We start from the raw sequence: 26,306 nt of genomic DNA, 5'->3' as shown, positions 1-26,306 counted from the left end.
TGTAATACATTCTGGGCTGCGCTCAACGGGCAGAATGCCACAGGACGTTTCGCGGGGGTAACGACGGATGATTTAGAGCAGAGCTCCAGGCTGTAGCGGACCCAACGTGCCCGGAGACGTTTTTTCCCATGAGCCCCCGTTTTCCGCCCTGAATGCACCCATTGTTCGACTGTTGTTCTGCACACTGATTTTCCATGCCATACTGTACGTGGAACATGGCACATTTGATTACTGTTGAAGAAGCGCACGTGCTGCTTTTGGGAGTCTGTCTTGGCCGCTACCGCACATTTCCCTGTTAGTTCAGAGGTACTCAGGATATTTCAGTGAGGTACTGGTGACAAAGTCTTGCTCAGTGTTTGAAGAAAGTGTGTGAAAATGAAAGATTTTGTGAAATAATTACTAAGAAAATAAAATAAAAAAGGAATAACAGACACAGTTTTGGGCTCATAGATATCGATTTACCTTTGTTGTTGGTTTGGTTTTTTGGTTTTTCACAAGAGAACCAGAACACAGAAACGTCCGTACAAGGTATGTGCTGTATGCCTTCTGGGGCCCCTTCTGAGCCAGTCAACACCCCACCCCTGCACATCTTGTCTACGTTTGCTAATCTTGGCCAACATTTCAGGTGCCATTTATTTTCTCCCCCCCCCACCCCCAAGAAGAAAAAACATTCTGTGAACTGACTGACTGACGTGTGCGTGCACTCTGCCACTCTCCTAACCAGAGACACACCCTCCTCTCCGCCCAATGCTACTGTAGGTGCTTTTTGACAGAGAGGATTGCCCTGCTAAATAGATTAGGGTAAAATAAATTACAGAGATGCCACAGTTTGATGGACTCCTTACACAACTAGAAATATCTAGAGTCCCTTTAAGTAGGAGGGAGAACATGAAAGATCAAAACACTACATCCAGCTTCGTGTCATGTTGGCAGAGTGGTAATTTAATAGCTGGATTAAGCGGAGTGGTTTTAAATGTGTGCTGTCAGTTTGAGCATTTCTCATTTTCCTAAAGGTGTGTTTAAATACAGCATATGTCAATGGGTTCTGCTGCTGGATGCATCTGCTTAATTTACATTCTTTTTCATTTGTCACAAAATCCAGAAAGAAAAATCCAGAAAGAAATTATATTAAATGGCATGAGGCATGAGGACATTATGTTCTTGCATTTCCAGTGTTTTCATTACTGCTAGTGCTTTACGTGACTAACCATGTCTGCCTGAGTTCTATTTCCTGTTATTATATAAAACAACGCAAAGATTGATTTTCCTCGGTCTATATTTGGTTTATGAAATGCATAGCTTTTGCTGTGATGCATTGAGAAGTATGGTTTTTCTCTTTTTCTTGCTTTTGAACTTTTTTCAGAATTTGTTTGGCTTGTCGGTCATTTAGTATTGGTTTATTGCACAAGCTCCCTGCACCAATACCCTAATCAGATCCTGCAACTCAGTAAATATTTGCCTTGGTGCAATAAACAAATTTTGTATGTAATAATGAGGGCGACCTTTTTTTGCATACAGTATTGCTAACCACAGGAAGCTGTGCAGTACGGCTGTTAGTGGTGCTGTTGAATTATGTTTGAAAAGGTCCTTCTTCCGAAGGAAGGGACTGTTCTAACCTACTGAACCTCTGTCATCGGCAGAGAGCTGAGGGATTAATTGTATAACCCTTTTGGAATGCCATACCAAATATCACCTCTTCACAAGGGGCAAAGACAGGAACCCAACCCCTGAAACTGTAACAAAATGAGGAGCCATAAACATTTCTGTCCAGGCAATATCCCCCAAATTTTGTCATATTATGAATTTTAACTATTGAGAGTATTGCCGTGGAACACAATTTTTTTTAGGTACGGTATATTATTTAAGGCCTCTTTTTAATCATACCTCTTTTTAGTCTTCCTCAAACTCATAAGGACCAGGCAGCTTGATCACAGATAGCAGCAGTTATCATTTGAGTTCTTATAGGTATGTGTAGCCTATGACAGCTTGTCCTGCACATGGACTGCTGATGTGGATTCTAGTGTAAGTATGACTGGGTCATTCTCTAGCAAACAAAGCAAAAGCATTGGTACATTTTGCTGTAACATGATCTCTTGGCCAGCTAGCAAAATGCTGTATACTCACTTAACAGTATACACACGTCCTTTATTTAACATGCTAACTTTTCAGTTGTCTAACTGTTTGTTATATTATCAAACAATGTTTTTTTGTTTTTTTGCACTGTTCCTTTCATCTTAGCTGTTTAATGTAGAGAGGACTTGAGGATGTGTTGCTGCTGTTGTTACTGCTGAAGAAGAAATTAAAGTGTATTTTTAATGAATAAAATTATATTACAAATATGTTTGAGTTAAACTGCACATTTCAATTACTGGAACCATACTTTCTTATTTTAAAAACAATTAAAATTACATTGCAGTATATTCAAAAATCCATGGGCCAGAATATTTATCAGTATAGGATCTTATCTTTGAAAATATATGGGTTACTATTAAAATGTATATTTATTTAGCAATATAGGATTTGGACACGGAGTAAAACTTATGTTTCTATTTTATGACCACATAATTCATGTCACTGCATATTTTATGGCTTACAAATATGACCCCTCCTGAGCAGTGACTTCAGTCAATACAGACACACAAATTACCCCGTTTAAAATGTCCCAGCAACTGTAATCACCGTTTAAGATAAATATGAATGTGTGAAACTTGTGCACGTTTGTCAAATAGCTTACAAAAAAGCCGAGGCCCTGACCGTGCATTTAGCCTCGTTAAGCCTTCTTGTGCATTGTGGACCCGCCACTTTTGTCGAATTTCTGCGGTCAAGCCGGAATATCATTTTCTCGGGCTTAATAATGTTCTTGTCTTCTCCGCGGGCGGATTAAATAGAGAAACAGCGATTTCCCTCTGCACAGGCCCTCTCTGCTTCTCATAGAGGAGAGCGCAGATTTATTTTGACCTTGAAGCCTGAACACCGAGTTGAGACGCTTTCTTTTTTTTTCTTTTGTTCCTTAAATCCTGCGCAGAACGCCATAAAAACCCTGCGCTAACCCGCGCAGGCTGTGTGCAGGGTGCCGTGGCCTTGAATTACATGCGTGTGCCTGTGCAATTAGGCCGGAAGAAAAGGCAGGACTTACACACGCAAGGCCCCACGGATGCTGTCCACTTCCGTTTTTTATTGTATTTTTTTCAGGTAACTTGCGACAATCGATGTTGAGTGTTTCATTGCTTCACGTTTGCGTGTGTTTAATCATCGCAAAAGCTTTGGCTGTCGCCTGCTGTGGTTTACCCTGATTTTCTGAGCTTTGTCTCGAAAATGACTTTCTGCTTTATTTGGCCAAAAATCAGCCAGCAGTGTGGAAATGAGGCACTGTGTGTGTGTGAGCGTGCACGTTTGTGTGTGTGTGTGTGTGTGTGTGTGTGTGCGTGTGTGCGTGCGTGCGTGTGTGTGCGTGTGTGCATGCGGCGTGTATGTGTTTGTGTGTGAGCGTGTGCGTGCGTGTGTGTGTGTGCGTGCGTGCGGCGTGTGTGTGTTTGTGTGTGAGCGTGTGCGTGCGTGTGTGTGTGTGTGTGTGTGCGTGCGTGTGTGTGTGTGCGTGCGTGCGGCGTGTGTGTGTTTGTGTGTGAGCGTGTGCGTGCGTGCATGCGACGTGTGTGTGTGTGTGTGTGTGTGTGTCAGGCAGCTCTCTCTGACTGTGAAAGTTGCGCTCAGACCTTTGGTATGCAGATGTATTCTGTGCTCTTGAAATGTGCTTACCGCTGGGATACTTGTGGACACTTTCTGGTTTTGATGTATTGCCACCGGGATGGCTAGCGCTACGTGTTGTGGTAAGTAAAGGAGAGTAAATAAATAACAGGGGTTTGTTATTGGCAGATCAGCGGAAGGCTCCGTGTCTGAAGCACAGTCGGGGTGACCTACCCGCTGGGGCCCGTCTCCTCTGCGCGCTGGGCCCCGTCTCCTCTGAGCGCTGGGCCCCGTCTCCTCTGAGCGCTGGGGCCCGTCTCCTCTGAGCGCTGGGGCCCGTCTCCTCTGAGCGCTGGGGCCCGTCTCCTCTGAGCGCTGGGCCCCGTCTCCTCTGAGCGCTGGGGCCCGGCTCCTCTGAGCGCTGGGCCCCGTCTCCTCTGAGCGCTGGGGCCCGGCTCCTCTGAGCGCTGGGGCCCGGCTCCTCTGAGCGCTGGGCCCCGTCTCCTCTGCGCGCTGGGGCCCGGCTGCTGAGACTGGTGGGGCCCGGCTCCTCTGAGCGCTGGGGCCCGGCTCCTCTGAGCGCTGGGGCCCGGCTCCTCTGAGCGCTGGGCCCCGGCTGCTGAGACTGGTGGGGCCAGGGCGCCTGGAGAGTACAAACTGAACCTGTACACACATAGAGACACACACACATATGCGCACACACACACATAATGTGCCTGTGCACACACATAGACACACACGTACACACACACATGCACACACACACATATACGCACACCTACTCTCTTACACACATACTGACTGTACATGTGTGCACATACACACACAGACTGTACATATGCACACCCCTTTTACCTTCTATTGCACATTCTGATAAGCACACACACACTTCAAACTTCAAACATAAACCAGCTCAGACAAATTCATACACATACATAGTTAAGTCTTTTGAAGTGCATAAATATAGTGCAGGCACTCCATACACGGACACATATTATTAATATATACAGTACACGTGCAGAGGAGTGCGAGCATGCATGTTTTCTCTCTTCTCTGTTTGTCTCACTTATAAGTAGAGTGTAGCAGATAAATGGCATTAGGTATCGACTACAGATCCCACTGGCACTGCTTTTGAAACATTACTTTTGATTTGAATTCCACAAGCTTCTCACTTGGAAGGGATGCCTGGCATATCTCACTAATGCCTGTTTGTGCTTTCCTCCATTAATTGCTGTCTTCAGCATTAGGCAGTGACATGCCTTGAATGGGAGAAATAAATGATACATGGGTATCGCAGGCTGACTAAGTTGTTTGTTTGATGACGAAAGAAAGGGACACACTATATTCTCCATGTCAGATTTTTAGCGATCCTGTTTTCTTCTAACATGCTGTGAGCATCAGAGATTTGTCCCTTTGTGCATACCGTACTTGGAGTCAGAGTATAAATGGAGGTCGGTGCAGGTCAGCTGGCCTAATTCTAAGTTTTGTGGTTTGTCAGCTTTGTCCATGGAAACAGTTACTTGGCCAAGCGTACATCTGTGGTGGTGGCAGAGAGAGGCTAAGGCATGTAATGCATCTTGTCATCTCACACAGTGATTAAGTCTGGGAAAGCAACACTACATTTATGAATCAAGTTTTTGCTAATATTGTTGCTCGTGTGAAAAAAAATCACTGGGAGAAGGGTATGTTGTCTTCTCCTTTGAAACTTAATTTTCATAAATTTCCCAAAGGTACCATTTCTCTAGACCTCTCAATCGCCATCCTTATGATTGTTTTCAAATTTGTGACACTAAACTGACAACTGACACTAAAATTATGAATGTAAAAATCACGAAGCAGTACAATAAATCTTCTAAAGTACTAAAATAAGATTCTCTCTTGTGCTAATTGCAACTAAATGTTAAACATTTTTAAACTTGAAAAAATGAAATTAAAAAACTGTAAATTGTTAACTGTTCATAGGAGAAGAACTATATTTGATATTGTGTTGTCTTTTTATTTAAATAAATTTAAATAAAACTTAATGTTTATAAAATTATACATTTATGAGATTAGAAAAAAAGACTTTTGTTTATGTTCATGTCATACTGTGTTAATGTTCTGTGTTTATATTGTATCAAAATGTCTTACATTATTTTCTGTGCTGTGGCATTAGCACTGCAGCTGATAAAGTTTTCTGTTGAAAACGCCCCTGGAGTTAGACCCGACTGATGCTTGAGTAGTGGTGCATAGCACCAGGAAATATTGGCTGTGCTCACGCTATGCCCTGGGAGAACAGTTGAAAACGAGCCATTTGGCTAACGCTGGCACATTTACAGTAATGTTGATTAATGTGCACTGTCCCTGTTAAAAAATAATAATAATAAAAATTAAAAAAACAGAATTAAAAAAAATAGAACAAGTAGAATAGGACAAGTTTCCATGTTAGCTAAATACCACAGATGGAATTATTATTTTTTCATGAAATCAAATACAATTTAATGTGAGGCCACGTGTGAAGGAGATGTAATGGTCTGAAGAGGATTCATCTGAGAGATGTCCCCATATTGCTTTAGATGAATTAATTAATGTATTTATTGACTTACTTATTTATTATTTATTTATTTAGTTACAGTCAAGCTCCTGCTGGAGAGAGGATGTACTCCACACTGCCCCCTCCTGCCTGGGGCTGAGTAGTGCAGTTACGCAGTCCTGTCCTGGGGGCGGCACCCTCAGGCGCCCCACTCACTGGAACCCAGACGTCCGCTTTCACTTTCCTGTCAACACATCGCTAATGAGGGGCATTCTTTCAACCTTCCCAAACCCCCCCACCCCTTTTTTTTTTTGTAGAAAGGCACTGTCTAATTGAGCTGAATGTGCCTTCTTCACCCCCCCCCCCCCCCCCCCCCCCGCCATCCCCCAAACCTGAAGGACAATAAAACATTCTTGCCCAGAGACTTGGAGCATGCCACCGAAGGGTGTGTGAAAAAATCTAATAAAATCCCCCCATGTGAGAGGCTCTAAAAAAAGCACCCAGGGTCCTCTGGGCCGGTCTCCGAGCAGCTGGGGAAAGTTAGGCTATAATGCAGGCTGTCATGCGACTCGACGACCCTTCGAAATATGTATTTTTTTTTTTTGGGACTTAACGTTCTGTAATTTTATTTTCACGGCGTAGAGGGCGTAGCTATTCATAACTCACGGCAATCGTTTTATTACCATTCAAAGTCGAATAAAAAAAAAAAAAAACGGGAGATCGTACGCGATCGAACGCGCGGGCGCACGCACGTACACGCACGCCGCCGTGCCGGCGCCACCCCAGGCCCAAACCGCGCGGCCCGTACGACCCGGAATCCGTGCTTCTGCCTGAGCGGGTGGAGAAGGCCCGCTGGGCCTGGACTGAGGGACTGACACACGCGCTTATTTTTCTGAAAGAAAAAAAAAAGAGTTACGATGCTTGCGTCCTGCGGAGCGCGGGCCGAGCGGTCGTGACCTACATTTCTCCGCGCGCGCGACTGAGAGACTGACAGTCGGAGAATGGCGGGAGGAAAAAAAAAAAAAAAACACCCAACCCAGGATTAATCGAGCTTCGCGGCCGGACGGTTTGATCTGTGCGAGAACGCGACGACGCATCGTGTCCTGTCCCCTCGTTTTAACCGCTCGCGGGGTCCGATTAGACCCCCCTTCACGCGTCGGGCACAGACCTGGCCGTCGGGCACAGACCTGGCTGTCGGGCACAGACCTGGCCGTCGGGCACAGACCTGGCCGTCGGGCACAGACCTGGCCGTCGGGCACAGACCTGGCCGTCGGGCACAGACCTGGCCGTCGTGCACCTTTGCCATTAAGACGACGTAAGGATCAGAGAAAGAGGAAGTGAATACGGAGACACCCATGGGATCCTTTCACCGTTTCGCCGGCTATATTTCACCCTCTCTCCCACACCGCAAAAGAAGGCAAATTTGCTCTCACTCAGCTCGCAGTGTAATATCTGAGATCAGATATGCCGCTCGCCAAAAATAGGTCTTTGAGGAGCTTCTTTGCTGTTTGCTACTTCCCCATAGCAACAAATCCGCCCGGCACACGGTGTTATAATATTCGCCGAGAAAACCCCGCTCCTTTGCACGGTGCCCTCTATCCCAGTGTCTCTCATGAACAGTATCGTGTTCCACAGCCACACATCGGTATATCATTTCAACATTATGTTCCGTTCCACCAGCAGACCTCCTCTAACGTTCACATATTTTAACGTGTTAAATATTTAATACATGCTTGGATTTAGGATTTCTCTGCAGCATTTTTAAAAAATGTATTTATTTATTTTTGTGAATGAGAAAATTACATATGTACTGCGGTGCATTAATGGCATGCATCATTTTTTGTTTACACAGCAGTCTGAGGCTAAACAAGAATTTTTAATTTTGCAACAAGATACATCACTTGTATGTTTTGGCCTGCTAACTGTGAGGGAATGTAAGAGGTGGGTGTTGATTCTGACAGGAATAATTCTGTCAGTCTGCGGGAGGATAAATATACATTCTCTGCTTATGAAATGTTAACAGCTGCCAGGGGTTCAGTGGATGAGATATTTAATTTAAAGGCTTAGAATGAGTTTGTTTTTTTTAAAACCGAGTTTCCTTTTTTTCCCTCCTTTTGTCGTCCTCCGTTGAGAGCGTGTCGTAGCCTATCGCTCAAGTTTCCCTTAATGCACCGAGACCGCATTTCCAAAAACGTGAATGTCGGGGGCTTGATGTTTAACCTTGTCGGAGCAGATCCTGCGGTCGAGGGGTGGGGTGTGGGGGGGGGGGGGGGTCGACCTCTGTCAGGCCCTTACAGCGTAAAGAGCAGCAGCCATGATGCCCCCACCCCCTCCCCCCTTCTCCCTTTCTGCCTCTCTCATTCCACCAGGGCACCATCTGCTTTTGAAAAAAAAGGAGAAAAAAAAAGAGGGAGAGCCCGCCATTTTCTTGATGGAAAATTTTTAAGAGAGGCCCTTACCGGGGGGGGCTCTGAGGTCTCACATGCAATTGTGTTACTGAGGACCTCCTGCGGCTTCGCGGCCGGCGCGACGGCTTCAGGTCAGCTCTCATACGAGCCGGTCAGCCTAATCCTCTTAAACGGCTAATAACGAGAAGGGAATTATCGGTGTGAGCGCGCGTATTAATTTTTGATGGAAATCTGCTACTGTAGCACCTTAACGAGAGTGATATACAGAAGCACTGTGCTGTGGCTGTCACGCTGATGGAGAATTTTATTTTACAGTTTTAACACTTTTTTTTCCATCCATTTTGATGTTGGGCAGGCATTGTAACAACAGGATGAAGCTCATGTTTGGTTACATATCAATGATTAAAACTTTGGAGCCGGTCTAACTCCAGCTTTGTCTTGGGCCAAGCCTACTGGAATGTGCACATTGGGGGGGGGGGGTCTGTTTTTATGGGGATGACATCACAGCCCCTGCATTATGTGTAAGGGACTCATAATCACATTTACTGACCTGCCTGTCCTCACACTGGTGAGCTCAGCCCAGTAAGGAGCGCCTTATCTCCCAGCATGCATCTGCTCGGGTCTGTCACTTTGCAAGAATGCACGTCGACTGTAATGTTGGAACTGGCCTTTCATTTAGAACGCCCCATTGGTGCGTACAGCCCCCCACCCCAAGATTAGTATTTAATTATGAGACCCCCAGGAGCAATGTTTTAATTTGGACTTTTGGGCAAGTGTGGAATGATCTAATAGCCTAGAATGTTCTAGCATGCATTTCCTTTTCCTGTGATTGAAAGTTTGAGGGAGCGTGTTTGAGATTGGCATGGAGCTAGCAGTGTTTGTTTGTTTATCTGTCAGTTTATTTTCTGATGATGAAAAATAGCTTGTGGCTTTTTTTTGGCTGGGTTTGCCAGTGGACAGCATGTCGTTGTGCCATTTTACTGAACTTCATTTGGCACGCAGTAGAGAGCCACTGTACCGTGTGTGTCACACCCTGTAAAAAAAATGCACTGAATGCGTTTTTTTTTTTTGTTTGTTTGTTTTCGGGTGGGGGGGGGGGGGATTTGGAGGGGTGTAGCAAGGTTGATGGGTCTGTAAAGGTAGGCACCAAAAAACAAAAACATTTGGAGATATTTGTCCGTTATCAAGGCACACCATCTGAAATGTCCACGAATCTGTAGTGTACCTGACCTTCAGACCTTCACCTCTCATTTCCTGTGCTTGTCTGAAGGAGTTCCTTTTCTGGTACGCGCATAGAAATCGGCCGTGCTCATTGATTATTTCCCCCTCGTATATATCCAGTCGGAGGGCTTCATTGTTGTTTTTACACGCTTTGAAAAAGGCTTCTTTGGCAGCTGGACACAGTTAGCAGAGAGGCGAAGTTTTGATGCACGGGTTGTCCCCGGCGACCGCCGCAGTGTTCTTCCCCCCCTACCCCCACCCCCACCCCTACCTACCCCCACCCACCCCAGACGTCGTCATTACGGTGGCCAAACTCGGATATTCTTATTCCCTGCCACCGGGCCCCGTGCCAGCGTTACAGAAGAGATTGGTGGGAATTGGATACAAAACCCGCCTCCCCCCCCCGCCCCCCCTCACCCTCTGACCCCCTCCAGCATGTCTAAGAGTCCTTCGCAGCTGTATCGAGTGATGGTGCCGGCCAGGGCCGGCAGACGGGGTGCTAGCGCTGCTACAATCGCTCCATTGTTCCGTCCGGGGCCCGTCCGAGACCCACTACCTGTTATTATCTCCCCCGGTACACAGGCCAGGTATTTAATCAATACCCCCCTTTGTGAAATACTGTACTTCCCCGCCGTCCCCTCTCGTGTTTGGAGCAGACGCTGAACTGCCGGGGCAATTAATAGCCGTGGCTGATAATCTAATGATTACACGGCGTTTCTGACAGCACACCTGAATGGGTTTTGTCAGGCCTGATTAAAAGGCGGGAAGCCAGACGAGTAAAGTCAGAAGAACTCTGTGGAGGGTGGGGGGAGAGTGGGGGGGTAAGGGGGGGGGGCGTCTCTCACACTATTTCTGTGCTAAACTAGGACATGAGGGTGGGGGATAGCCTAGCGTACGTGTGTTACAGTTCCAGGATCTGTGACTGTGGTGAATAACTCTATTTGATTACAATAACTGTTTTCTTTCCCTTCTGTACAGCATAATTATACAGTGTGACTGTAAGTCGCTTTATTGCTACCGTTCAGGTTGGGCTGCTGAAGTAACTACATCTCCACCCACCCGCACCCCTCCACCCCAACCCCCCCACCCCCCCAATTCCACATAGTGTCTGTAAGACATACCAGTGAAAAAAGCTTAAGTATTCCTGATACGGCCAGCCCGCCAGAGATAAACTAGGATTGTGTTTATGTAGCTAATCCCCCCTGTCCTCCTGGGCTAGATTAATATCGGGCCCTGCTAGGTATGACCTCATACTCACATGATAAGAGGCAAGTAATCAGGTTACTCCCGCAAAAGAAAGTCCCAGAGAGCAGGGAACAATGTGTGTATAATGCCCGGTCCCTTCGCCTCGCTTTAATTCCCCCGCGTAAAACCGCTACACTCTGCTTTTCATTTCCAGTTCAGGGGGGAAAAGCCGGGCTGGAGCCTTCAAATGCACCCCCCCCCCCCTTCCCTCCCAGTCCCTGGGATTGTTTAACGAAAAGAGCACACAACCCCCCCCCCTCACTCACACACACACACACATGCGCGCACACATACGATACACACGCACAACAGGTATCGTTTAACAAGGAATATCTAATTGTCTCAAAGTCGTTTGTCGTTTCGGGGAAAAGCCAATAAGGCTTTGAAAGGGGAGACACGCAGGAAGCATGTGCCGGTCGGAAGGCAACATGCGTGCAGCCTAATCCAGGCTAACTCGTTCCCTGGGCTCGCCGAGCCCGTCTTGAGTGCTGCTAATGCGGCCTCGCCAGCGAGACGGCCTTCCCATCACCGCTAGCGTCGGCCGCCGGTTTCCTGCCCATTCTTATTGTGTTTGCCGAGGAATCGGGGAGAGGGGCGGCGTTCCCCAGCGAAGGTGGCGGGCCCCGCTATACGGACGCCGCGGGGGCGCCAGCGCGTGCCACGGCGGCGGAGCAGAGCGCCAAACCCGCTACCCCCCCCCCCCTCCCCCCCAAAATATACAACAGACGATCGGCCGCGCGCAGGACGGAGGGGAGAGGAGCGCGCGTACCTGTGAACGCGCCGTTTGGTGCGACGGAGAGCCGGGGGCGTTTTTATTAGCGCGGCGGCGTAGCGCGGGGCGAAAGGAGAATAAACACGCGGCCGGAGGCCGGCGGGCGGCTTTGATCCGCGATCCCGGAGCCAAATCTCCCGCTCATCTGCAGCCCGAAGGCTACGACTGCCGGGGAGAGCGGGAGAGAGAGAGAGGGGGAGAGAGAGCGGGGGGAGCAGGAGAGAGCGAGGGAGAGAGAGCAGGGGGAGCAGGAGAGAGAGCGGGGGAGAGAGAGCGGGAGAGAGAGAGCGGGAGAGAGAGAGAGAGCGGGGGGAGCAGGAGAGAGAGCGGGGGAGCGGGTGGCCCTGCTAACAAGAGGGGGAGTGGGTCTCTGAAGAAAGGAATGCTGGGTAGCGGAGAGAGAGGGCGCAGCGTTGATCGCCTCGCCGTATCAACGCTGCTCTCCTCAGTGGAGAAAATGGGCCAGCGCTGAGCGTGTCTGTCACAGGTCACCTGAACGAGAGCTCCAGTATCATCTCTCACAGTTTTATTTCCCCCCAGAAAAGCTGCACACGTTCTGCTTTATGCCCTCCTGATCGGTTAGTGCTAATGTATTGCCGTTTTTAAAAAAACATCCTTACTGTGAATAGTCTTTGTTTTTTATGTGAATGTTCCCTGTTGCTCAGAGGAAGGTTCTTTGGAGCGGTGCTTTGCAGGCAACGGCTGCTGTGTGCTCTTGCTTTTGGTGTGTGTGTGTGTGTGTGTGTGTGTGCGTGTGTGTAAGTGTGTGTGGGTGTGTGTATGTGTTAACTAAACAGAGGGAAAAGTCAGGCCAAGTACTTAGGCAGGTCGACTCTAACGAGGAGCGGTCCGTCTGGCCGGGCGGGGCCGGGGTGGTTAAGTGTGATGGATTTGGGGAGGGCTGGCCAGGATTAGCCGCCAAAGTCAGCCAGGTTTGCTGGGCCGCAGGCAGCTGCACAGGCTTGGCGGGTCATCCCAAACCCCCCTCCCCGCCCCCCCTCACCACCACCACCACCTCAAAACCCCCCACCGTACCCCCAGGCCCACTGGAAAGGGCCCAGGCCGCCCCAGCCCAGTACCGAACATGCCGTTTGAATTCAGAGCAGCGCGGGCCGGGTTTAGCAGAGGGCCCGTGCGCGCAGCTCAGGTTTCCAGATAAGCCGGCGTCTCGGGGTTCGTGGCAGGAGAAGCTCGCTGGCTTCAGGGGGACCGTTGGGCCCCCTTCTGCAGATGGGATGCCTGGAACTGCAGAAGCGGAGGCCAGGGACCGCGATCAAGGGGAGGCCGGTGATGCCATTAAAGGGGAGGTTGGGGACAGAGCTAAAACAGTTGACACGCATTTAGGGAGACTGTGAGAATAGCATTAAAGGGGAGGTTAGGGACTTCACTGTAGGACTGGCCGGGGACAGTCTTGCAGGGGAGACGGGAACAACATTAATTTAATGTTTGGGAACATGCTTCACTGTCCACTCCTGTCACTCACACACATTTATACTCACAGCCAGTGTTGGCAAATCCTGCTTTTACTGGTTTAAGTGTTCTTATTTGGAAACTGCTTTCAATGAAAGCAGAAACAATATTATTATTATTATTATTATTATTCAGCAGCCATAGCACCCAGTAACTGTCCTACGCCTAATGGCTGAACCAAAGTGGTGCTTGACTTTGAGATCTCTGGGGAACGCCAAATTGCTGCAATACCTCAGTGCAGTAATGGGGACACTGTACTGTAGGAGTTTGTCTTTCAGAAGAGACGCTACAGACTGGATGAGTCATTGAAGGTCCCATGGCACTTATTGCGAAGAGGAGTTTCCCCGGTGTTCCGTCCAAATGCCCGAGCCCCAGCTTGCTCTCACAATCTGCCCATCTAATCATTTTACAGTTTAATTGGCTGAAAAATATTTTCCTCCTCCACCTGAGGGGGAGGGATATATGTGGTGATTGCTCCTGCTGCAAAATGACTGCCGTCCGTCACGCGATGGGGAGCTATGCCCCGCCCCTTCACTGCAGATAAATTATGCATTACATTGCATAGAATTACATAGTGAAAGTATGTGGTTGTTGTTGTTATTGTTATTATTATTATTAGTAGTAGTAGTAGTAGTATTAGTATTAATATTATATACACGCTACAGTAATGAGTAGATTTTCACTCCATGGTTATTCAATTGTAGTGGAAAATGCAGCAGTACCTGTCCTAAGACAGAGGACGTTATGCTCTAAAAATCACTATATATCCTTTCCATTCTTAAATGTGTGCTTTTCATTCAGAGAGATGAGATGGGTGAATCAGCAACGGGTCTGAATCATGACGGTATCTTGCATTGTAAGAGAGAAGCGGCAGGTTAAAAAAGGAAGCCTTTTTTTCGGGTGAACGCTGAAAGCAGTAGGGGACATGGAATCGTTTACACGGAGGAGCGCCATCGTTTATGTTGGCCGATCAGCGGCGTTTCGCAGTCTGACGGAGAAACTTCTGTGTGGGAGGGTATTTCATAAACATTTCTTGTTTCCTGTCATTAGAGTGCAGAATTTATTTGTGCTTATTAAGCTAAGCTTCAAAGCTAAGGAAGTAACTCTGCCTCTGAAACGTCCCAGGTTTTCCCCCATTTCCTACCTCTGAATAAAAACAGTTTGATTACAATAAACAAGGGATACGTAGCATGGTGACATGAACGATTATTAACGATGAAGGAACCGTCTCCCGTGTTTACAGTGGACAGTGGCTATACTGTAGGTTTTGGTTGGGGGAAAAAAAGACATTTGATTCAAAAGGAGTTTCCTGTCTTTGATCACGTTAAGTCAGCTCGGAGCCAGTCTAGCGGCTTCGTTTTACAATTGGAGCCTAACATTTTCACAGGACTTAAAAAAAACCATTTTTTTTTCTGGATGGGTGGGGGGTGGGGGGTACTTACTGCCCTTCAAATTTTGCTACAGCGCTCATGGTCTTTGAAGGCACCCAAAGCCTCTCCGTAGCGTTCTCATGCAGCCTCAATTTCACGCCGTATTCCCGAGCGTCAGAAAAAAAGGATCCGTTGCTAACCTTCCCCTTTTTCTCGCGGAAACCCGCAGGTTTGTTCTGCTTTTCACGAGCGCTCCGCGTGCCTCCGCTCGTGTTCTTCCTCGCGTTCCTTCGTCAAGGAAAAAAAAGGGAGCCCGGCCTTCCTTCCGCGATCGATTCGCGCCGTGCGACCTCTGGAGAAAAGATTTCAGACCCTTTCAACTGTGGAGAAAAGATTTCAGGCTCGTACCTGGGCACAGCGAACAGGCATTCACAGGTAGACGTACTAAAGGAGGTCTCAGTGAGCTCTGTGTGGCTACCTTTCAGAACACTTACCTACTAACCGTTTGTTTTTGTCCACTGAACTGTTTTTAGGGTTTTATTTCCAGGCACCATTTTGGAGGAAATACAACAAAGATTTGCTGTTAGCCTCAGAATTTTACCAATATATATATATATATATATATATATATATTTTTTTTTTTATTTTTTTTTTAATAAAGTTTGTTGTTTATAATATTTTAAAACAAGTTATTTAATTGATCATTTATTTATTTATTGCATAAATACGTTTTGCATCGACCATATTAAAAAAACATGCCTTATGGAACCTATAAACTGGGTATGCCAGGCTATGAAATGGATTTGAATGCTTTTTGGAAAAGTAAAAAAAAAATGTGAAAGAATGGAGATAATTTTGGTGAAAGCATTTAGCGGGCAGACGGCGGCGTAGTCCGTGGATGGGAACGCTAGCGCCCGGCGCTCCAGATCTGAGGGTCGGGCAGCGGGGAGTAAAGGCTACAGATAAAGCCGGCGGAAGGCTCCGCCCTTTTGGCCCCGACCGCGGCTCCACGCCAGAGCGGAGAGCGGACCCAGGGCGTGAATTATTCAGAGCGGGGAGATCTTGTGCTGTTGTTGGAGAGGGTGGGGGGGAGGCGGGGGGGGGGGGGGGTGAAGCCAGCTGCCTCCATCAGCGAATCATCAAAGAAGCGCCTGCTTCGCTTTAGAAAGAAGAACAAAAAAAGGGGGGGGGGGGCGGAGTGGCGAAGCGTCCTGTGACGCCTCATCTGCAGGAATGTCAGAGTGGGCATTTCTCTTTAATGCCCTTATTTACCGGAGGGTGGGGGTCACAGGTCGCCCGGTTAATATTTAGCGCGGGTCTCCTCCCGAAATGCAGTCACCGGAGACAAAGGGGCTCCATTTGGGACATTTGCGGTTACGGCACGAAATTCTCCGGTGGAAACTCGGCTCCGTTTCGGCAAAAAGCATCATTTGTAGTTGCGTGAGGAATATGGGTCAATTCAGCTGAAAAATGTTTTTTTTTTTGGTTATTCATGTTTTGTCTGTCAGTCACAGTGGTTGGATGCAAATTCCCGTGCACTGATTTAATGTTCTTGTGAGCGAGCGAGAGAGAGAAAGAGAGAGACAAAAGAAGATAATTTGTTTTGTTTTATATTATAAGAATGAGAACATTCTTTTTTTGATGAACAATTTATTTTCTTATTTTTTATTTTTTCCACTAGAAGCATGGGAATTATTCTGTATTTCTGAAACATTCTTTCATTGGCTTTTTGTGGACATGACGGAAACATGCACCACAAAGGAATAAACCAGAACAAAAGTCACAATGTGCAACAAAGGAAACCGTTTCAGAAGATGCGGGATAAGAGGACCTGAAGACATCGGATGGGCTTTGAAGTACGAAATTGGTTACCACGAGCGTGCAAAAGAAAGATTCACGAGTGAGATGTTTCGGAGCTCGTACCTAAGATGCCCGAGTAAGACGTTTGGAAGCTAGCACCTAAGATTCGCGAGTAAGACGTTTGGAAGCTAGCGCCTAAGATTCGCGAGTAAGACGTTTGGACGCTAGCGCCTAAGATTCGCGAGTAAGACGTTTGGAAGCTAGTGCCTAAGATGCCCAAGTAAGACGTTTGGAAGCTAGTGCCTAAGATGCCCGAGTAAGACATTTGGAAGCTAGTGCCTAAGATGCCCGAGTAAGACGTTTGGAAGCTAGTGCCTAAGATGCCCGAGTAAGACGTTTGGAAGCTAGTGCCTAAGATGCCCGAGTAAGACGTTTGGAAGCTAGCGCCTAAGATGCCCGAGTAAGACGTTTGGAAGCTCGCGCCTAAGATGCCCGAGTAAGACGTTTGGAAGCTAGCGCCTAAGATGCCCGAGTAAGACGTTTGGAAGCTAGCGCCTAAGATTCGCGAGTAAGACGTTTGGAAGCTAGCGCCTAAGATTCGCGAGTAAGACGTTTGGAAGCTAGCGCCTAAGATTCGCGAGTAAGACGTTTGGAAGCTAGCGCCTAAGATGCCCGAGTAAGACGTTTGGAAGCTAGCGCCTAAGATTCGCGAGTAAGACGTTTGGAAGCTAGCGCCTAAGCGAGCAGTAGATCAGGTTGCGGGTGGTTGTGGAAGTCTGTGGTTCAGTCACTCTCCTGTCTGTAACAGTGTCCCAAAATGCATATTCACACAAGCCCAGCCGTTTGACCGAACGTAACCGGATTTAGTTACGCCATCCTTTGCAGCGGTGTCACTGCAGAGAGGTTCTCCATAAGATCAGACGTTCGGAGATGCCAAAACCATTAAGAACAGCAATAGGAGGGGAAAGGGGTGTGATGACTCCTATTTGAGTGGCGTATCGCATAGCCAATGAAACGGGAATGAGACTGGGGGTGGGGGGGGGGGGGTAGCGGGGCTGGGGGAGTAGGGGTGGGGGGTGGGACATTAGCAGAAGAGAAAAGAAAAAAATGTGAAATGGATGCGCAGTAAAGGAAAAGTGGTTCCAGCAGCATCTTGGTGCTGTGGGAGGTCACCCTGAGTGACTCCCCCCCCCCCTCCACCCACCCACCCACCCCACCTCCTGAATGTGTCGTCAGCAGGTGCGCAGGGGTCACATCTGCCTAGTGCTGAGTGATGGAGCACTGTCACTTTCCCCAGTGTCACTTTTCCGCTTCACTGCTTCAGACCACAACCTCGCCACCCAGCCTGCCAGAAAAGATACACACACACACACACACACACACACTATCCTTAACCACACACACACGCAGTCCTAAAACACAAACACACAACCCTAAAACACAAACACAGACACGCACACATGCACACACACAAACACAGTCCTCAAACACAAACACAGAAACGCACACACACACACACACACACACACACACAAACACAGTCCTAAAACACAAACACAGACACGCACACACACACACACAAACTCACAAACAAACCTGAAACACAGTGGCACACACACACACACACACACACAAACAAGCACACGCATACACAGTCCTGAACCACGCACATGCACACACACACACACTCACATGCACACCCACATACATACGCACACACACATGTATCCGGTCACACCATTCCTGCTGTGTTTGCTTTTACGGGTGACTAGCTGTTTGAGTAGTCCTCGTTATTCTGAGGGAGAGGACGCGAAGAGAGAGGGGGCAGAGACGGGGGACGGGGGACGGGGGAGGGGGGAGGGAGGGAGGGGGGGGGAGGGATAGGCGCTTCGGTTGTTTGTTTGGATTGCGTCCTTGCCGGTGGAGAAGGAAGGAACAAAAAAAAAGAGCTGAAATCAGCTCACATCAGCAGCAGCTGGTGCGTGCGTTTGACGCGGATGATGTATTTACACGCAGAACAGGACTGTCACAGTTGTGGATTTTCCCACTCGTCTGTCGCTAGCCCCGAGCCCAGGCAATTCCTCCTCCGCTCAGCCCCCGTGCCGTGCCACGTTTTACTGACCCGCACCCGTTTCCGCCCGTCCCGTCGGTCCGAGCGCCAGCGCTGGAGTTTATTACGCTGCCCTCGGTGTGTTGCCCACGGTCAGTCTCTCCATTATTCATAACTTTGATTTGCGAGCTGTGGTGCGGTCGAGCGACACCGGGGTCTGTTTGTATTCACCGTGACACCGGCTGTAACTAACTCTGGGTGGACTGGAGGGTCGCAAGCAAGTTTGCTGCCACTGCAGAACATAGTAAAAGGGGGTTGTGCTGAACAGAGTAAAAAAGGGCACATTAAATGCGATCAAATTTAACAAATTAAAGTTTTTATTTTGTTTTATTTTTTTAAATGGGAAAGTAATAATAGGTGTCTCATACTAATATATTTTGAAATATTTTAAATATGAGATTTAATTTCTAATGACATATTTATTGAATGTTACGTATTTAAAGGAAGTGTAAATTGATATTTTATATCGGCATTCTGAGTGCTCGTTTGAAAATTTGAAAATATTATCACCAGTGTGTCTGGAGTACAGCAAATTTTGCCTTCAGTTTAAATATGTATAAGGATGTGTTCTGACACATCAGGGAACCTTCCTGCAGATGTCCAAATGAGGAAACACAGTGCGCACGTCCTGTTTGTTGTTTCGGGGTAAAACAGTAAGACTGTTCTTACTCCCGGAGAGTTTTAAAGTGGGCCACCGGCTCGCAGTCGGTTCCCCGTTCCCTCCTGTAAATTTGGGGGACCCGCAGTCTGTGCTGCCGGTCCAGACTGACGGGGTGCCGTCTACGCTAATGGGTGATTCGGGAGGTAATCTTATTTCCCCATAAGCAGGTTTCAGATCAGGAGACGCGCTGCCTGCTCACGCCTAGCCTAGCGCCCCTGCCCGTCCCATGGCCCTTATCAGCCCCCATAAACCATTACAGGACAATAAACAAAGAGAGAGCACGCCCGATCATCCACATTCCGCCTTCTCTCGCTCTCTCTCGCTCTCTCATCTCTCTCTCTCTCTCTCTCTCTCTCTCTCTCTCGCTCTCTCATCTCTCTCTCTCTCTCTGTCATCTCTCTCTCATCTGTCTCTCTCTCTGTCTCTCTCTCATCTCTCTCTATTCCTCCTGTCTTACACTGTTTCTTTGTCCCCCTCTGTCTGTTTCTCTCTCAACAAACTCTTCCCCATCTCCTTCTCTCCCTCCCCTTTGATTTCAATTCAGAATGCTTAATAGCCATGGATTACGTTCATGATTTAGACACTGCAATAAGTTGAATGGGTTGCACAAAAATGTACAATAATAATAATTTTTTTAAATAAATTATAATAATAAGTAAGTATTATTGTTATCATTATTATAATAATTGTTGTTGTTATTATTATTATTATTATTATGCTAATAATAACAAATAACAATTGTTATTATTATCATATTTTTATTATGGTTATTATACTGCTGATATTATTATCATTTATCATCCAAAATCAACAGTATAATCCAGTGTGAAAGTACCATCAGTGTGCAGTGTGAGTGCTGCAGCTGTGTGTGTGTCTGAGTGTAAATCAGGCCGGGCCGCCGCGCTGTCCAGGCCGCGGGTGTCAGCGGCGCACTGGAGGGAGGCGTGGAGCACGCGGTCGCTGCCCGCTAAACGGGAGCATTAAGACGGGTCTGCGGCCGCCGCGAACGGCCAGTCCCTTAGCCTCGTTAGCGTGAGCTCGCGGCTCCGAAGGGGCCCGTCGCCGGGAGGGGGGCGCTGGGGGGGCGCGGGAGGACACCGAACTCCACCGGCGCGGCACGTACGGGGGGAGAGAACGAGCCGCGGATAGGAGAGGCGCGGAGAGAGAGCGCTACGCAGACGCGCGGCCGCCGTCTCTCTCTCTCTCTCTCTCTCTCTCTCTCTGAGCGCGGAGCGAGCGAGCGGCAGGGCTCTCTGCACTCTTCCTGCATTTTGATTGCCTCAGCAACATGAGCAACTTTTTTCCTTTATTTAATTTTTTTATTTTTTTGAGGAGTATCGTTTTTTCTTTTCTTTTTTTGTTGGCCAAAAAAAGTATGCCATGGGAGAAGCTGCTGTTGTTTTTGCAGAAATGTGAAAAGGGCTTGTTTTTTTTGTTTTTTTTAATAAAAGGGTTAGGGAATTTTTTTTTTAAATCAAAGGTTTAGGGAGATCCCCCCTCCTGTCTAACGTGGGCGGAGCTGAGCCCACGCAGGACGCCGTATGAAAACACGCCGGACCCTCAGCCAGGCTCTGGAAAAAGAGAGGAGAGGCTCGCTCTCGGAGAGACCTTCAGAAAGCAGGCCAGCCAAGAAAAGGGGAAGGAAAACACGGCCATAATCAGACGAGAGAATTAGAAACAGAGAAAGTTTAGCTAATAAACATTTTCAATGTGCCCCGAGGCATCTCCGTGTTTATTACCCCGCTGTCTTGGATTAATTTTTTTTTTTGCCTCCCAAGATGTTGTAGGTAGATTTTATTAATTCTCACTGGCAGCGCTTAATGAAAGTCTTTTTCCCCTCTCCTTCCCTCTCTTCGACGGAGGGCTTTGATTCGTTTCAGAAACCCCCGCTTAATGCACGTGTCCATGTTATCAGCTGCCATGGATATACAGCAGACAAGGGAGAGGAGCAATCCATTTAAAATTTACTATCCCCCTTACCCGCCCTCCACTCACTCACCATTATCAGCACCAACACCCTACCCCTGGCCTGACCTCCCTAAAAAAACAAAAAAACTCCATTCCTTCTGGCAGGAGCCAGAACCCCATGTCTGCAAGTGCTCTGTCTCTCTTTCCCTCTCTCTCTCTCTCTCTGATGGCTCTCTCTCTCTCTCTCTCCCTCCCCCCATCTCTCTCTGTCTGTCTCTCTCTCTCCCCCAGCTCTCTCTCTCTCTCTCTCCCCCTCCCCATCACTGTCACACACACAAATGCACACACACAAAACACAAAAAAAACACACACACACACCCACGCTGGCCTCCGCTGGGGATTTGCGGGGCCCTCGAAGATGAAGAGCCCAGATTATCAGCGTCTGACCGCGGGTCCTCCCGCTCTTCCGTTTGACCAGGTAGTCCCTGAGCAGCCGGAGACCGGGCGGAGCCTGCAGCGCCGACGCCCCGAGACCCCGCCCCGCGCCTTCCTGGACCCGGCGATGCGCGCAGCATGGATGTGAAGGAACGCCGGCCCTACTGCTCGCTGACCAAGGGGAGGCGGGACCGGGAGCGGCGCTACACCAGCTCCTCGGGCGAGAGCGAGGAGTGCCGCGTGCCCACGCAGAAGTCCTACAGCTCCAGCGAGACGCTCAAGGCCTTCGACCACGACTCCTCCCGCCTGCTCTACGGCAGCCGCGTGAAGGACACCGTCCACAGGGAGGCTGACGAGTACGCCAGGCCAGGTCAGTCCAGAGCCGGGCGGCCTCGCCCTTAACCCTCTATGGTGCAGGATCACAAACGAGGGGTTAGAATGTTCCTGACTGAGCATTGTAATGCCGATGTAACAATCACTGCTAGGGGTCTAGAACTTGGAAATAAATAAAAAAATAAAATAAATTCCAAAAAACCAATTCTTCTAAAGGATTAAACACCCCATTCCCCATCATACACCCTGTCTGCTGGAGTTTGGTTTTGCCCAGATATTAAACAATCATTATATATTTAAACATGTAATATATAATTCATATCCTCTGTGTGTGTGTGTGTGTGTGTGGCATGTGTAAAATTGGGAAAATATTTTCTCATTTTTGCAAATTAAATCTGAAAGATGATGTCACTACGCTTCATTCATTTATCCGGTTAGCGTAGCCATGGCTAATTTAAGCAGGACTCGATGAGCAACAGGTAGAGTAGATGGAGGGCCGGAGGCTGGTGGGAACAGTATCAAATTAAAGCACGTGAGTGGTCCTCTCAATGAAGTGGGGCCCTTTAAGTAGGCCAGTGAGGCTTAGAATAAGAGGTAGACTTAAGCTCCTTATCTCTACACGAAGGCATGGCCTTGCACTACTACACTGTTTCTCAAGACACGTGGTGCTTATTTATTCCTTTAAAAGTTTTTCTAAGCGGTACACTAAACTATTGTGGTATTTTAGAAAATATTACAAATCTACTCGTTAATGCCTTGTCAATTAAGAGATTTAATAGATACAGTTGCATTATGTGCTCAATGTATGCAATTACATTAATTTATATTGTAATTAACAAGTGAATAACAGATGTCACATTTGCGTGATTTAGTGTAAAACAACCCGCTATGACAACAATGTTCAAAGATTGAAATGGCAGTTCAAGTTTCATATTTTAATATTACATTTCGATAATGTAGTAATAAAATGTTACATTAAGCCGCTCCCTGGTCTATTTAGTGACTTTATATGTTTATATAAGCATGGTGACTTATGAAAATTTTCGTTGTATGTTAATTTTAAGTTAATGAACATTGCTAAGTTTTAAATAAAATGTAATCACTATCTTTGCATGTCATTGGAAGGAAATCCTTCTTTTTTCATGTAAAATGCTTTCTTTTATTGTTTGTTTGTCATAAGTATACATTTTGTTCACTCATTTGCCAAACAAATAAATGCACAGTGTTTTGGGAGAAGGTAGAGTTAATTATTCGGGGGATAAGGTAAAGGAAGTAAATATCACGCCAATTCTGTGGAATACATAAATGTAATTCATATTGTAATTCATATTGTATTTTTATTGGCCTTTAAGAAAAAGTTCTAGTTGGCCTAGCAGGCTTTATTGGTGTGGTGAAATATGAAATGTATATCAGCTGAACTCTGACACTTTAAAATATAATTTTGATTTAAAATTTTTATCATTTTACTTTTTAAGAATTTAGTTTCAACAACTTCAAAAATAAAATAAGCAACACATCATATAACAATCTCAGTATTTCTTCACTTAATCATTCTTCAGTATTTTACTAAAATGACAGGACAGAAAAGCTTGTGCTTAATGCAAATACAGGAGATCTCTCTGAACGGAAAGAGTGATTATGGTTGTTTAAAGAGTATAAATTTTCTCCTAGCCCTTAGCAGCTGTGTGGACAATATGAAATATATATATAAAAATACAGAGAACTCTAATTAAAAACTGATTTTAAGGTCTTTTAAATCTACCCTACTTAGCCAGTATAGAATTTGAGGCTGTGCTTCATTCTGTTACAGAACTCTAATTTCGATCCCCTAAACTGTAATAAAACATAATCCCCCCCCCCACCTCCCACCCCCCAATAACACGAGGCTTTGTGTCTCCACTTTTTGGATAGATTGACCAAACAGACCTCGGAAAAACAATTAAGTGACAGACGAGAGCCTGTAGTTCATGTGGAGGAACGGACCTGTAATAAAAATGTTCTCTTTCAGGCTTGTTCGGTGTGTGTGCTCCTTGGTTTGCCTCCGTACTTCAAGCAGGAAATACTTATTGCGGTAATAGAGCCATTATTTTCAAGGGACGTAGGCAATAACAGCCTGGATTACAGTTTAAGATTAGAGGTATTACACATCTGGAGAAAGTAGACAGTTTGCATGAAGTCTGTAACTGTTGAGGGAAGAGAATGAAGTGAATGAATAATACATGGAAGCAGTTTTAATTGGATGTTTTGAAATTCTCCACAGGAAAATAAGCTAATATTGGCTGTGTGCAGAATATTCTACTGGCTTCAGAAATAATTGAAGATTTCTTAAAATTAAAGATCTCTTGTTCTGTTTTTGCATTAAGCCATAATATCCTATTTTTCAAAATTATTTTTCTTGCTTTTATATATCTATCTATATATATATATATATATATATATATATATAATATTGTTTTATTTGTTCTGCTAATTTTGTTTTTGCTTGGTAGACTGTGAAACAGAAATGTAAAAGCTTAATTTCTTTTAAAATAATTTTTCTTTTATTATGTTTAGATGCATTTGTAGCATTTTAAACATAGTGTTTCTGTGTCAGTGTATTAGTCATACGCACAATAAAATGCTCTGCTTCATTTTAAGTTTTTATCAGTTTTATATAATTCCAAAAAGGATCAAATGCGCTGTTTTAAATCTAGTTGATTTAACGTGGGACTTTTCATTCCGTATAATATTCTCATTATCATTAGCAACCCAATTTCAAATGCAATTAAAAAAATAATATTCTGCTGTTGTTTGCTACATTTCATTTATTAGGAATACCCCTAATTAGCATGCATACAATTACATATCTTTTTTAATGTTTCAAGACAAATGAATACATAGGTATTTGTTATTCAGTGCATGTACTATATATATAATTAAATTGTATCAATGTTACTATAATATGAATTATATTTTAGCATATTTATTTTTAAGATTACATTTTTGTAAACTACCTTGTCACCAATTCCCCTGTAGAAAAACAATAATTATAATAATCATCCATCATAATAATAACCATCACCGTCAGAATGAAACAAATAATTGTGGTGATACGACATCATCGTTTGATTGCGAAAGCCATTGTCCGTTCTCCTGTTATTTTTGTATTTATTGATTTTTATTTTTATTTTTTTTGGCTCTGAATTGAGTATACACGTCGAAAGCGCAGAGACGGGTCTGGAAATCGGCAAGCAGATTAGAACAGCCTCGGTTATTATCCCGGCTACAGAAAGCGGCCATAAAATGGCGCAGACATATTCACCACCATCTGCACCAGATTATTCCCCGATGAGAGCGACTCACTGATATTGATATTCCAGTAGGCTCCGTGAGAGACATCAAGGGCCCCATAGTGATTTCAGTCATAATCCAAATTCTCATTTCCTCCCGAACAGTTTCAGAGGGGGACCAACCGGGGCGGAAAACTGGTAACCGTGCTGCAACAAGAGAACGTGCGGAAATGGGGATCCAACGAAAATGAGTCAATCGACAAACTACATAAAATTATTGATATTCTCCTGTATACTCTAATACTGTAATAGAACACATGAATATTTGATGAGGATAACGGGGCCATTTAGCCAATCTAGGCATGACATATTGCGTGCTTTCTATGAATTTATAGTCACAGTCTAAGGAAAATGTTATTAAAACGATTAAACTATTATTCAAAAAAACTAATTTTAAAAATCGTATTAAAACTATTAAATTATTCTTAAATTATTAAATTAAACTATTATTAAACTATTATTCAATCAAAAAAAAAAAAAAGCACTTCTGTAGGTTGTAACGGGAATTCTCAAAGCATCCAAAAAGATGTAATCTGGACTTCGCCACTGCAGCAGGTCCACGGGCTCCAATTGGCCACCCCCCCCCCCCCTCGGGGAGGTGGAGGAGGCCTGTCAGTCCACAGGGCGGACCCTCCCCTCCCGGCCTGACGGACGGCTCCGTTTAATGGGGCCCCCGAGCCGGGCTCTCCGCCAGCACTAACACAGTATCCGCGGAGCCTCGGAGTCGCCGTGTCGGAGAGAGGCACTCCTCCGAGCGCCGGATGTTTCAGAGGGGCGCGCGGGCCGACCCGTTCCCTCCCGAATCATCGGAGAAGGAACAAGTCGCATTCCTAAAAATCCAAGTTTTAATATAGAAAAGAAAATAAGATTTTGTCACTTTTTCTGTCAGTATTTTTTTTTGTTTGATTCTGAATGAATATGCTGTCTAAGCAACAAATTTTTTTTTGCTAAAATGTGTATCTTTTATTGCATTTATCAAGGAATTTTACAGACAAATATGGCGTCTTCTGAAGCCTGGTTTTTGTAGAAATTTTAGCTTTGAGGTCTG

At 46.1% G+C, this 26,306-nt stretch overlaps 1 pseudogene; it reads left to right on the top strand.

Moving 5' to 3' along the window:
* The window catches only part of LOC118227517, a 516,632-nt pseudogene that overhangs the window by 275,357 nt on the left and 214,969 nt on the right, over positions 1–26,306 (top strand).

The sequence above is a fragment of the Anguilla anguilla genome, chromosome 5, assembly GCF_013347855.1.
Source record: "Anguilla anguilla isolate fAngAng1 chromosome 5, fAngAng1.pri, whole genome shotgun sequence".
In the NCBI taxonomy this organism is placed as follows: domain Eukaryota; kingdom Metazoa; phylum Chordata; class Actinopteri; order Anguilliformes; family Anguillidae; genus Anguilla; species Anguilla anguilla.
Note: the sequence above shows the minus strand (reverse complement) of the source record. Positions and strands in the feature narration are given on the sequence as shown.